We start from the raw sequence: 14287 nt of genomic DNA on the forward strand, positions 1-14287 counted from the left end.
GGCTCTGTAAAATGTCACCAGCAGCCTCTCCTCCAGGTTGTTCCTCCTGAGCACTCTCAGAAAGTGGAGACGCTGCTGGGCCTTTTTAACCACCGCTGTAGTATTTGCAGTCCAGGAGAGGTCATCAGAGATCTGCACGCCCAGAAACCTCATGGAGTGTACCCTCTCCACACAGCTCCCGTGAATGTAAAGTGGGGCCGGGTCTGCTCTGCCCTTCCTGAAGTCCAAGATAAGTTCTTTAGTTTTCGTGGTGTTCAGTTGGAGGTTGTTAACTGAACACCACTCAGTCAGTCTGTTGACCTCATCTCTGTAGTCCGACTCATCCCCCCTTGAGATGAGTCCAACCACTGTGGTGTCATCCGCGAACTTTATGATGGTGTTTGAGAGATGGGTAGGGGAGCAGTCGGATGTGTAGAGCGTAAACAGGAGGGGACTCAAAACACATCCTTGTGGAGACCCGGTGCTGAGTGTGATGGTGCTGGACCGGTGGGGGCCGAGTCTGACAGACTGTGGTCTATTTGTCAGGAAGTCCTTGATCCAGAGGCAGATGGGGGTGGAGAGTCCCAGGTGAGACAGTTTCTGGACCAGGATCTCCGGGATGATATGATTGAATGCTGAGCTGAAGTCCAGAAAGAGCATTCTCACATAGCTTCCTCGGTGCTCCAGGTGACTCAGCGCAGTGTGGAGCGCTATGGTGATAGCGTCCTCGGTGGAACGATTTGTCCTGTAGGCAAATTGGTGGGGGTCCAGAGTGGGAGGCAGACCGGCCCTGATGTGCTGACAGACCAGTCTCTCAAAGCACTTCATCACTACAGGCGTAAGTGCAACAGGCCTGTAGTCATTTGGGCTGGCCACAGCTGTCTTCTTGGCGATGGGGATGATGGTGGAGGTTTTGAGGCAGGGCAGGACGTTGTTTGATGACAAAGAAAGGTTGAAGATTTTAGTGAAGACTCCGGTCAGTTCGTCAGCACATGCTCTGAGAACCTTTCCATGTATTCCATCAGGACCTGCCGCCTTCCTGGGATTCACTGACCTTAGAACACACCTCACTCATTTTCATGCAGGACAATGCTCCATCACACGCGTCCAAGTACTCCACAGCGTGGCTGGCAAGAAAGGGTATAAAAGAAGAAAAACTAATGACATGGCCTCCTTGTTCACCTGATCTGAACCCCATTGAGAACCTGTGGTCCATCATCAAATGTGAGATTTACAAGGAGGGAAAACAGTACACCTCTCTGAACAGTGTCTGGGAGGCTGTGGTTGCTGCTGCACGCAATGTTGATGGTGAACAGATCAAAACACTGACAGAATCCATGGATGGCAGGCTTTTGAGTGTCCTTGCAAAGAAAGGTGGCTATATTGGTCGCTGATTTGTTTTTGTTTTGTTTTTGAATGTCAGAAATGTATATTTGTGAATGTGGAGATGTTATATTGGTTTCACTGGTAAAAATAAAGAATTGAAATGGGTATATATTTGTTTTTTGTTAAGCCTACCGCAGACATGAGCGAGACAGATAAATATGAAGGCATGCCAGCTCGGACGTCGCCCGGATCAACAAGGTCCGCGTCAGGTGTTGAGGAACCAGGGCACCCTGACGAAAAGTGGGCTACTGGAACAAGAAGGCATGGAAGAAGGAACACGAGAAGCTGGAGAAATACCAAGGGCTCAGAGAAGAGCTCGAGAGGATGTGGAGGGTGAAGGTAACGGTGGTCCCCGTGGTAATCGGAGCACTAGGTGCGGTGACTCCCAAGCTAGGCGAGTGGCTCCAGCAGATCCCGGGAATAACATCGGAGATCTCTGTCCAGAAGAGCGCAGTCCTGGGAACAGCTAAGATACTGCGCAGGACCCTCAAGCTCCCAGGCCTCTGTTAGAGGACCCGAGCTTGAAGGATAAACCGCCCGCAGGGGCGTGCTGGGTGTTTTTATATATATATATATATATATATATATATATCCAGATCTCTGATGTTGAACTTCTACAACTGTGCCATCAGCAGCGTTCTGACGTATGGATTTCTAGTGTGGTTCCCCAGCTGCACCAAGGCCGATCAGCAAGCACTCCAGCGGGTGGTGAAAGAAGCTGGCAGAATTATTGGAACAAGTCTGCCAGAGATCAGTAATATCTTCCCCACTCGCTGTCTGAGGAGGGTGCACAGTATCCTGCGGGACCAACATCACCCTGCGCGCCACCTTTTCCATCTGCTGCCCTCAGGGAGAAGGTACAGGTCTATACAGGCCAGAACATCCAGACTGGCCAACAGCCTGTATCCACAGGCTGTGAGGCTCCTGAACTCTCTGCCCCCCTCTCACGGGCAATAACCATATCCAACTTCTTAATAGCAATGAACTGGTCTGCATTGGTGCATCATATCTTTATTCTCTTCCCCCTCCTGCCCCCCCCCCCCCTTTCTTAAATAGATAACTATCATATCTGATATCATATCTCACAGTACAATAATATTGAATGGGTTGCATTGTTGTATTTTGTCATGTTTCTCAGGTCTTTGTCTGAATTTCTACGAACATTATTGCTAAGGATTGTCTTATTGCATTGGAGTCACACTGGGTTAAATATGTACACTTGGGTTTTAAGGGGTATTTATTATTTTCTTCTTTTTTTTGGGTTGTATGGAAGCCCCAAACGCAATTTCATTGTTCTTGACAATGACAATAAATAAATACTACTACTACTACTACTACTACATATATATATATATATATATATATATATATATATATATATATATATATATATATATATATATATGTCCATGGAAGGACAGAGCCCTGCACGGTATGTACCACCGGCAGATAGAGGAGGTGGCTGATATCCAGAAATCCTACCAGTGGCTGGACAAAGCTGGACTGAAAGACAGCACAGAGGCACTAATCATGGCAGCACAAGAACAAGCTCTGAGCACAAGATCCATAGAGGCTGGGGTCTATCACACCAGGCAAGACCCCAGGTGCAGGCTGTGTAAAGATGCCCCAGAGACAATCCAGCACATAACAGCAGGGTGCAAGATGCTAGCAGGCAAGGCATACATGGAACGCCATAACCAAGTGGCCGGCATAGTGTACAGGAACATCTGTGCCGAGTATAACCTAGAAGTCCCGAGGTCAAAATGGGAGATGCCCCCAAGGGTGGTGGAGAATGACCGAGCTAAGATCCTGTGGGACTTCCAGATACAGACGGACAAAATGGTGGTGGCTAACCAACCGGACATAGTGGTGGTAGACAAACAGAAGAAGACGGCCGTAGTGATCGATGTAGCGGTTCCGAATGACAGCAATATCAGGAAGAAGGAACACGAGAAGCTGGAGAAATACCAAGGGCTCAGAGAAGAGCTCGAGAGGATGTGGAGGGTGAAGGTAACGGTGGTCCCCGTGGTAATCGGAGCACTAGGTGCGGTGACTCCCAAGATAGGCGAGTGGCTCCAGCAGATCCCGGGAACAACATCGGAGATCTCTGTCCAGAAGAGCGCAGTCCTGGGAACAGCTAAGATACTGCGCAGGACCCTCAAGCTCCCAGGCCTCTGGTAGAGGACCCGAGCTTGAAGGATAAACCGCCCGCAGGGGCGTGCTGGGTGTTTCTTTTTTTATTAGATGTCAGCATGATTTGATGAGTGAATATTAACTATTAAAAAAAATTCCATTGCAGGTTCTATACTTGCAATAATCTGTTTATATCTTATTTGCTAAGTGAAATGAACCTTAATATTAATGTTTAACTCAGTGTGTAATGAGTTAAAGATTCCTCTAAGATCTGCATATCTAGTGTGGGTGTACAAATGGCACATAATAGATCTTTTTTTCTTTTTTTTTAAACGTACTAGTTGCTCAACTTTTCCCACCAGCCACTTGTTTACTTCATCTTCACTTTCCTTGCAGGGAATGCCACAGAGAGTTAACTTGTCTTATCGTGTTTTTTTGGAGACTGTACTTTCAGTTTTATGACCTTTATGGAAGCCTGATCATACAGTCTATAACAGATAAATGAATGATAAAAAAACACTGCATTCTTCTCTTTTAATCAAATCTTTTCATCTGCACTTTTATGATGTTGGATTTCCTTCTGATCAAATGTTCAGCAAGCATACAAATTGCTATCTAAGTGTGTTTCTCATGAAAGTTATGTCTACGTTATATTAAAATGTTTTGAAGCTGTTTATTGATCAAAAATAGTCCCATTAGAATTGTTTGTTCCTTTCCTTATAAGGTCTTGTTGTTACTCCACTACTCGGCTGTATCGAAGTATTCTGAAATGAAAAGCAATTACACTATAAAAACTGTGGCTATAGCTATATTATGAAGTGCAGCCAGAGTTTAGTCAATCTCAAATATACGAATAAACAAATAGCTGCAAATGGGCTTCACCCTACTTCTTTTTAAAGAAGAACAAAACAAAGAGAGTAACGACTCCTGGTTTCAGAATATTGCAAACAATCAACTTTTCATATATTTTATGTGGAAATCAATGTTTTTATTACTGTAGCTCAGGTGGCAGAGCAGGTCAGCCACTAATCAGAAGGTCGGTGGTTCGATCCCAGGCTGCCTCCTGGCTGCATGCCAAATATCCTTGGGCAAGATACTAACCCCGTGTTTGCCTACTGGTGGTGGTCAGAGGGCCCGGTGGCGCCTGTGTCCGGCAGCCTCGCCTCTGTCAGTGCGCCCCAGGGTGGCTGTGGCTACAATGTAGCTTGCCATCGCCAGTGTGTGAATGTGTGCGTGAATGGGTGAATGACTGAATGTAGTGTAAAGCGCTTTGGGGTCCTATGGACTAGAAAAGCGCTATACAAATGCAGGCCATTTATTACATGAATTTGTTAGACTCCAGTGTGTTTCGGTGAGCGAACAAAAACTTTCCCTTTTACCGTTTTTTTCCACAGCAACTTTTCCCACCAGCAGTTTGTTTACATTATTTTTACTTTTGCTTGCAGCGAATGCTGCAGAGAGTTAACTTGTCTGATCTTGTTTGTTTGCAACTGAGCTTTCAGTTTTATGACCTTTGTCGATACTTGTTCATATAGTTTGATAAAAGACGCTGTATTCTTTTCGTTTTGTCGCAGCTTATCTTTTATGCAGGTTATAGCTTATGTTAATATGCATATCTTCAGACTGCAATTGAATATCTTTTTTAAAGTAAACTGTGTACTTTAAGATTTGATGGATTTATTTATAGCTCAATTAACTTGAGCAAGGAAAAATACACATAATGTATAGGAGCTAAAAGCTTTTTTCTCACGTGTCATCTCTGGGTGGTGGTCGTTTTGCAAAACAGAGATTGTAAACGCATCTCCAAAGGTTGATTCTGCTCATCTGGACGTAGCGTTTTCAGCATTTTCTGGCCTGACGAGGTAGCTCTTCTGTGTTGTGCCATCCGCTTCACCAGAGGTTGTTTGGTTTCCCCGATGTATAAATCCTGGCAATCCTCCTGGCACTTAACAGCATACACTATGTTTCTAAAAAGTTGATTCTGTTCATCTGGACGTAGTGTTTTGTGGGAGAAACTTCTTCAGTCTCAGCTGACTGCAGGTTTCCCCAATCTTATAAACAGTACATTTGCATAATGACTGAAACCAGCCCACTGAGGAAACAATGGGCTGAGAGGTCAGTTTCTTAATTGTAATTATGCATTCTCATGACCATTGATCAACAACAATTGACCAAAACACACTGATTAAAGCCCACTGATCAATGGCCATCAGTACCATTCACAGAGAGTTGGGGAATGGCTGCAATAACAACATTGCCATCTTACAATGCTGTTATTGCAGCCATTGGTCAGTGGTTGTCGATATTTTTAACTGGGGCAGCAGTCGTGTGAAGGTGAGAAAGGAGGATCCAATGGCGGACAGTGGTGGAGGTGCAAGTGGGATTTATTTACAGTGAACAAAACAAAGATGTGGGCAGAACAGAACATAAACCTAATGAACATGGAGAATGAACACGGAGGATGAACACAGACGATCTGACGACGAGCAGAAGCCAACCCACACTATAAATACACACCAGGTAATGAGATGACACACAGGGGTGGACACAGCTGACACTAATGGACATAACGAGAAGCAGACCTACAAAGTAAAACCGGAAACACACAGACTGTTTTACAACACCAAACGCAGGGACCCGAATGGAGCACAGAGGGAAGACACAGGTAGGGATAATAAACACGACACCCAAACCCAAAGGACTAATACAAATTCAGAATAAACACCAAACACAAGATGAAACCAAAATGAAACACAAAACACTGGGTCAACAACCTGTCATGGTCCGCGGCCTGGCGTCTGAGGTGCTGATGGGATGCCCACTCCCGTGGGCGTGGCCGCTGACTCCACACCTGCATCCCATCCCAGGCGATCGCCAGGTGGACCATTTAATCCTGCCCAGCCTGCTGCTCCACGCCAGTCCGTAATCGTCCTTCAGCGATCACTGCTCGGCGTGTTTTGAGTCACCAGCCTGTCCACCTGCCTGTCCAGAATTTGGATCACGATCATCCCCAGCCGCCTCGCCCTTTCTGGAGCTTCTCCCCACGGACCCTCACCCCTCCCTCCGGTTCCCTTGGCCCCGCTATCATCGTAAGACGCGTACACTACCTCCCCTCGTATGCTGCCGGTTTACCCGCACCCCAATAATCCTTTTTTCTTTTTCTGTTTCAGCCTCCCACGGTCCCGCTCTCGGCGTTTCCTGCGCGATTCTTCTCCCGGTCCCTCGGTTTCTCTGGTTCCGTGCGTTTTCTCCCTTCTACTCTCCCGGGACACTCTCAGTTATAATAAAGTTTATTTTTTCTCTCGTACTGCTGTGTGTGTGTTCTGCTCCTGGGTCCAGCTTGTGTGTTGAACTTCGGTTCTTGACAGTACGGACTGGCCAGTATGGACCCAGCAGATCCACTCCGTGCCGCCATTAATAAGCAGGGCGCTATTCTCGGTCGCCACGACCAGCAGCTTCAATCGCTCCAGGACCGCTACCAAGAGCTCAGTGACACTCGGGAACAGCTGCGAACCAAGCCGCCCGATCCCGTGCCCCACGGCGTTTCGCCTCCGCCTTTGGAGCCCTTCCACGGGGAGTTAGACCTGTGTGGGGGGTTCCTTTTTCAATGCTCCCTGTTCTTCAGCCGCACGCCACACGCCTTCCCCACGGATGCAGCTAAAATCTCCTATTTTGTAGGTTTATTACGGGGACGTGCTTTAACGTGGGCTGAGGCCTATTTAACATCTCACTCCATTCGTGATTGCGATTACGATGATTTCCTGGAGGAGTTCCGGGCTACGTTCTCCCCTCCGGTCTCGGAAGATGACGCCACACAGAAGTTGCTGGGGCTCCGTCAGGGGCGGCGCAGTATCGCGGAGTACCTAGTCGAGTTTCGTACCAGAGCGGTCGCCGTGGGTTGGCCCGATTCAGCTCTCCGTGGGGTTTTTTTACGGTCACTAACCGACCAGATGAAGGACCAACTAGCTTTTCACGAAGAGACTAAATCCTTCGAAGAATTGGCTTCCCTCGCCCGTAGGATCGATAGACGCCTGCGGGAGAGGGATGCCGAGCGGCGGCTTAAACCTATGGGCTCCGTATTGCGCCCCGGGATCAGTGTTTCTCCGCCCACGCCCACGGCTGCGTGTGCGCGCTCTCCGTCGCCTCCGTCGCCCGAACCCATGCAGATCGGACGCTCTCGGCTTTCTCCGGAGGAGAGGGAACGCCGATTTCGGGCTGGAGAATGCCTGTACTGTGGGAGGCCCGGTCACCGCATCGCTGTCTGCCCGGTCCGCCCAAACGACCCGGCCCACCGGTAAGTCCGGGGATACGGGTGGGCAGCACGTTAAGCACTACTAGACCCCGATTATTACTGTCCGTTACCCTCGTAACTAATAACCAGACCTTTACATGCTCCGCGCTGGTAGACTCCGGGGCGGAACAGAATCTTATGGATGAGAGACTGGCTAAGAAATTAGCTGTGTCCCTCACGCCACTCGAGCCGCCCATCCCTGCGTCCACGTTGAATAATCAAGTGTTTGCTTATATCACCCACCAAACTGCACCCGTACAGTTAGTCACATCAGGGAATCACCAGGAGCAGCTTTCCTTTTTCACTTTTCCCGCTCCTGACACCCCGCTTATCTTAGGTTACCCCTGGCTACAGAAACATAACCCTCGCATCGATTGGGCCGGAAAGAGGATCGCGAGCTGGAGTGTGTTCTGTCTGGCGAATTGTTTGGGGTCGGCCGTTCCCTCCGCCTCAACGAAACGAAATTCAACCCCGCCACCCGCACCGGACCTCTCTTCCGTGCCCCCCGAATATCACGATCTTCGGCAGGTGTTCAGTAAGGACGAGGCGCTCTCACTACCTCCTCACCGTCCTTATGACTGTGCCATTGATTTACTCCCGGGAGCTTCGCTGCCCTCTAGCAGACTGTATAACCTGTCTCGCCCCGAAAGAGAAACCATGGAGAATTACATCCAAGAGTCGCTAGCGGCAGGACGAATCAGGCCGTCGTCCTCCCCTGTCGCTGCGGGTTTTTTCTTTGTGGGAAAGAAGGACGGGACGCTTCGCCCCTGCATCGATTACCGGGGTCTTAACGACATCACCATCAAGAATAAATATCCCCTCCCACTAATTAATTCTATTTTTGACTCACTCCAGGAAGCCACAGTCTTCACCAAGCTGGATCTGCGGAACGCCTATCACCTGGTTCGAATACGTGAGGGTGATGAGTGGAAGACCGCCTTCAACACCCCACTGGGGCATTTCGAATATCTGGTGATGCCGTTTGGACTAACCAACGCCCCGGCGGTTTTTCAAGCTCTAATCAACGACGTGTTACGGGACTTCCTAAATGTGTTTGTTTTCGTATACCTAGATGACATTCTGATCTTTTCCAAAACACCCGAAGAACATCACATCCATGTGAGAAGCGTACTACAACGGCTGCTCGAAAACAGGTTGTACGTCAAGGCGGAAAAATGTGAGTTCCACGTTTCATCCATCTCCTTCTTGGGCTACATTCTAGCAGGTGGGCAGGTGAAGACCGACCCGGTGAAAGTCAAGGCAGTGTTGGAATGGCCGGTTCCGGAGTCACGGAAGAAGCTTCAGAGCTTCCTGGGGTTTGCGAACTTTTACCGCCGCTTCATCCGGAACTACAGCCAGGTGGCAGCGCCGCTCACCCAGCTCACCTCACCCAAAGTGCCCTTCACCTGGTCCCCTGAAGCCCACGCAGCCTTCGCTAAGTTAAAACGGTTATTCACTTCCACACCCATCCTAACCCACCCAGACGCTGCTAAGCAGTTTGTTGTAGAAGTTGACGCGTCTGATGCGGGAGTGGGAGCGGTTCTCTCCCAGCGGTCTGGGCCTCTGAATAAGCTCCGGCCATGCGCCTTCTTCTCACGCCGACTCACCCCCGCAGAGAAGAATTATGACATCGGCGACAGGGAACTGCTAGCCGTTAAACTCGCTTTAGAGGAATGGCGCCACTGGCTGGAGGGGGCCGCTCAGCCCTTCCTCATCTGGACAGACCATAAGAACCTCCTGTACCTGAGAACCGCCAAGAGGTTGAATCCACGCCAAGCTCGCTGGTCCCTATTCTTCGCCCGCTTCAACTTCACTGTCTCCTATCGTCCAGGATCGCGGAACACCAAGCCCGATGCGCTCTCCCGTCAGTACTCCTCCGACAGCGAAGCGACTCCCCCCGCCACCATCCTACCCGCCACCTGCGTGGTGGGCGCCCTCACCTGGGAAATAGAGGAGACCATTCGCCGAGCTCTCCCGGGAGACCCCGATCCAGGGACCGGACCACCCGGACGGCGCTTCGTTCCTGCTGCCGCCCGTGGAGCTGTCATCCACTGGATCCACACAGCACGATTCACGTGCCACCCAGGCGTGAACAGAACGACGCACCTCCTCAAGAAACATTTTTGGTGGAAAACGCTAATAAGGGACGTGAGGGACTATGTGTCTGCCTGTGCCGTCTGCGCCCGTAATAAGTCATCCACCCAGCGCCCCGCAGGCCAGCTCCACCCGCTCACTACACCCCACCGGCCCTGGTCTCACATCTCCCTCGACTTTGTTACCGGTCTCCCTGCCTCGTCCGGAAAGCGTGTCATTCTCACCGTTGTAGATCGGTTTTCCAAGGCCGCTCACTTCATCCCGCTAGCCAAGCTGCCCTCAGCCGCTGAGACTGCCCAGTCATTGGTTGCTAATGTGTTCAGGCTCCACGGAATCCCCTTGGAAATTGTCTCCGATCGAGGTCCCCAGTTCACCTCACAGGTGTGGAAGACCTTCTGTTCCGCTCTCGGCGCCAAGGTTAACCTAAGCTCCGGCTTCCACCCGCAATCCAACGGACAGACTGAACGTCTCAATCAAGAACTGGAGACTATGCTACGGTGCGTGGCCAGTCAAAACCCCTCCTCTTGGGTTACCTACCTGCCCTGGGTGGAGTACGCCCACAACACTCTAACCTCGTCCTCCACCGGTCTATCACCTTTCGAGGCGTCTCTCGGATATCAGCCTCCGCTCTTCCCTGAAGAGGACTTGACTCTCTCCGTCCCGTCGGCTCCACACCACCTTCGGCGCTGCCAACGTGTATGGCGCAGCGTTCGCAGCGCCCTCCTGCGTGCGAAGGAACGACATGCGCACTACGCCGATCGTCGCCGCGCCCCAGCCCCTGACTACCAGCCGGGACAGAAGGTTTGGTTGGCTGCTGGGAACATCCCACTCCGGGGCACGTCCCGCAAACTGGCTCCCCGTTTCATCGGGCCATACGAGGTGGGCCGAGTCATCAACCCGGTGGCGGTCAGGCTTCGGCTTCCAGCCTCCCGGCGTGTGCACCCCACGTTCCATGTGTCTCAGCTTAAACCAGTCCGCCTCAGCCCCCCTGTGCCCTCCTTCCGCGCCCCCTCCTCCCGCCCGGCTCGTCGGCGGCCATCCGGCCTATGCGGTCCGGCGTATCCTGGATGCGCGCCGGCGCGGGCGCGGCTGGCAGTATCTCGTGGATTGGGAGGGGTACGGCCCCGAGGACCGCCTCTGGGTCCCGCGCTCCTTCGTTCTGGACCCTCGCCTCATCTCTGCTTTCCATGCTTCTCTCCGCAGGCGGGGTCCCGGCCTGTCGCCTGGGGGCGACTCTTGAGGGGGGGGTACTGTCATGGTCCGCGGCCTGGCGTCTGAGGTGCTGATGGGATGCCCACTCCCGTGGGCGTGGCCGCTGACTCCACACCTGCATCCCATCCCAGGCGATCGCCAGGTGGACCATTTAATCCTGCCCAGCCTGCTGCTCCACGCCAGTCCGTAATCGTCCTTCAGCGATCACTGCTCGGCGTGTTTTGAGTCACCAGCCTGTCCATCTGCCTGTCCAGAATTTGGATCACGATCATCCCCAGCCGCCTCGCCCTTTCTGGAGCTTCTCCCCACGGACCCTCACCCCTCCCTCCGGTTCCCTTGGCCCCGCTATCATCGTAAGACGCGTACACTACCTCCCCTCGTATGCTGCCGGTTTACCCGCACCCCAATAATCCTTTTTTCTTTTTCTGTTTCAGCCTCCCACGGTCCCGCTCTCGGCGTTTCCTGCGCGATTCTTCTCCCGGTCCCTCGGTTTCTCTGGTTCCGTGCGTTTTCTCCCTTCTACTCTCCCGGGACACTCTCAGTTATAATAAAGTTTATTTTTTCTCTCGTACCGCTGTGTGTGTGTTCTGCTCCTGGGTCCAGCTTGTGTGTTGAACTTCGGTTCTTGACACAACCCAGGACCATGAGAATTTTAGTAATTCAGGGTAAATTTGTAGTTTATTATTAACAGGAACACAGTGAAAAGAAACTATATCATTCGGATTGTCTACATTGGAAGGTACTTCCTCTTCCGCCTTTCATAGTAACGTGCGAAATAAATGTGTTGCAGCCCCTTGGTGTGTGCACTCACAACAATGGCTGAGCGTAAATGCAGTCATGTGTGGACGTATTTTACCTCCACAAACAGTCGAGACGTGGTTTGCGATACATGTGGCAAGAAAGTGAGGTGTTGTGGCAACACCACTAATCTCAAACACCTCAGAGTAAATCATATCACAGAATATGACGAGTGTATGTTGAGGCGAACTGAAGAGGAGGAGAGGGACAGGTGCTGCTAGGGTGAGACAGACATCTCTCACCTTTAGTACTGCAGGCAAGGTGTTCAAATAGCGCACAACTTCAGTTTTTTTATTTCTATATGATGAACTCTGCATTATTAAGTGATAAGAACAAGTAATCTGATGTCCTGTAATCATTACGAAGCTATAATTTGAACATACAATAAATAAAATGTTTTCGTACAAAGTATCGCTATCGGATCAGAATCGTCAATACCGCCCTGAATTTTACTTGGTATTGTTATATTGTATTTAACTTAATGTATATAATTCACTCACTTATTGCACATAATGTCCTTTTTGTATTTATCTACATACTTACTGTATATAAAGTTTTTTCTCTCTCTCAAAGCCTGTCCAAATTCGAAGACTCCCCCAAACGTGGTCAAAAAGTGCGTCCTTTATTTCCCCGGATTTGAAGAATGGCACGGGTGTATACTTTGTGGCCCAACCTATCCCAGAATTCATAGCACGGCCCAGCCAATTCCAGTTTTTAATAATGGTGGCAGCGTCTTAGTTTTAATATTACACTTATTATTCTTTCTGGGTCACAAAATAAACTTTTAATGTATTTTCAAGCGAGAATGTAGCTGAGTAAACTTCAAATATCTGCTTGGTTTATCAAGACATCGCATATTTGCAAAAGCGCTCCAACGTTTTCTTAGACGTCTGTTACCCACCAGCTCGATAGCTAGCCGGGGTTCAAGGCTCACTAGAATAGAATAGAATAGAATAGAAAGAAAGCTGAAGAAGCTGTTCCGGTACCTGGTGGTCTTAGTCCGGAGGCTCCTGTGGCGCCTCCCAGAGGGCAGGAGGGTGAAGAGTCCATGTGATGGGTGACTGGGGTCTTTGATGATTTTCCCAGCCCTTTTCAGACACCGCTTCCTGTAGATGTCTTTTATGGCAGGAAGTGGTGCTCCGGCGATGCGCTGGGCAGTTTTTACGACCCTCTGCAACGCCTTCCGGTCCGAGGCAGAGCAGTTCCCATACCAGACTGTTATACGGTTGGTCAGGATGCTCTCGATGGTGCAACGATAGAAGTTCACCAGGATGTCTGAGGACAGGTGGTTCTTCCTCAGAGTCCTCAAGAAGAAGAGGCGCTGGTGAGCCTTCTTGACCAGCTTGGAGCAGTTGGTCGTCCAGGTGAGATCCTCGGAGATGTGGACTCCCAGGCAAGGAGCCGGCAAGGACACCAGACTCCCGCCACATCATTTTCAAACCCCCGTGGTCTTTCGCTACTCAGGTTAAACATGATATATAAGTCACTCAGATCATTTAAAAATGTTATTGTTTGGCTTTTTACAGTGTTTTATTTGTACCTCAGTAAATTGGTTTGACTGAGATTAAAATTATAGAAAAATTATACAAAACGGATTCCAAAAAAGTTGGGACACTAAACAAATTGTGAATAAAAACTGAATGCAACGATGTGGAGATGGCAAACGTCAATATTTTATTCAGAATAGAACATAAATCACGGAACAAAAGTTGAAACTGAGAAAATTTATCATTTTAAGGGAAATATATGGTGATCCAAAATGTCATGGTGTCAACCAAGGTTATTATCGTTAACGAAAACTAACGAAATACTGAAAACTAGAAGTGAAAAACCATTTTTGTTAACGGAAATAAAAATAAAAACAAAAAAAGGAAAACTAAATAAAACTGTAATGAGTGTTCACAAAACTAACTAAAATTAACTGAATTTATAGCAAAAATGTGTTTAGTTTTCGTAGATGTGTGCCTGTCATACAATCGTCAAGGGTGAAAATGAAGTTTAGTTTCCAGATTTTTTCTTGCTGTGTCTCATTATGCTAGCAGGTGGCAGTACGTTAGTCGAGTCGTCTGTGTTGCTGCTCCGTCCACGCGCAGAATCATGTCAGGAAAAGTCGGGAGAAAGCGCCAGAGTCCAATATGACTGTGTTTTGGATGAAGCAAGTGTCTTGTAGTGGAAAGAGACAAATTATGAGGGACATTTCTAAAGGGAAAAAAATCCGAGTAAAGTGACGAGTAAGGTAAGTGACCCATGTTGTAGGTGACGTCAGACGCCGGAGAATTGGCGGAAAAAAAGCAAATGGTAGCATAGAGTTTAACAAAGGTTTTTCAAGCTTCAGTATTACCAAATATACTAATCAATTGTCATATAACTAACAACATCTGTTTTATCATCTCT

At 49.2% G+C, this 14287-nt stretch overlaps 2 long non-coding RNA genes across 2 annotated transcripts; both read left to right on the forward strand.

Annotated features, from left to right (window-relative positions):
* The first annotated feature begins 6467 nt into the window (after nucleotides 1–6467).
* LOC145419620 (uncharacterized) lies at nucleotides 6468–6805 on the forward strand. The gene is made up of 2 exons (XR_013900925.1): nucleotides 6468–6587; nucleotides 6669–6805. It is a non-coding gene; the product is annotated as an uncharacterized LOC145419620 (long non-coding RNA).
* Nucleotides 6806–11367: 4562 nt separating this feature from the next.
* LOC145419621 (uncharacterized) lies at nucleotides 11368–11666 on the forward strand. Its single transcript, XR_013900926.1, has 2 exons — nucleotides 11368–11448; nucleotides 11530–11666. It is a non-coding gene; the product is annotated as an uncharacterized LOC145419621 (long non-coding RNA).
* The last annotated feature ends 2621 nt before the right edge of the window (nucleotides 11667–14287 follow it).

Source organism: Astatotilapia calliptera, chromosome 13, assembly GCF_964374335.1.
Source record: "Astatotilapia calliptera chromosome 13, fAstCal68.1, whole genome shotgun sequence".
Lineage (NCBI taxonomy): Eukaryota > Metazoa > Chordata > Actinopteri > Cichliformes > Cichlidae > Astatotilapia > Astatotilapia calliptera.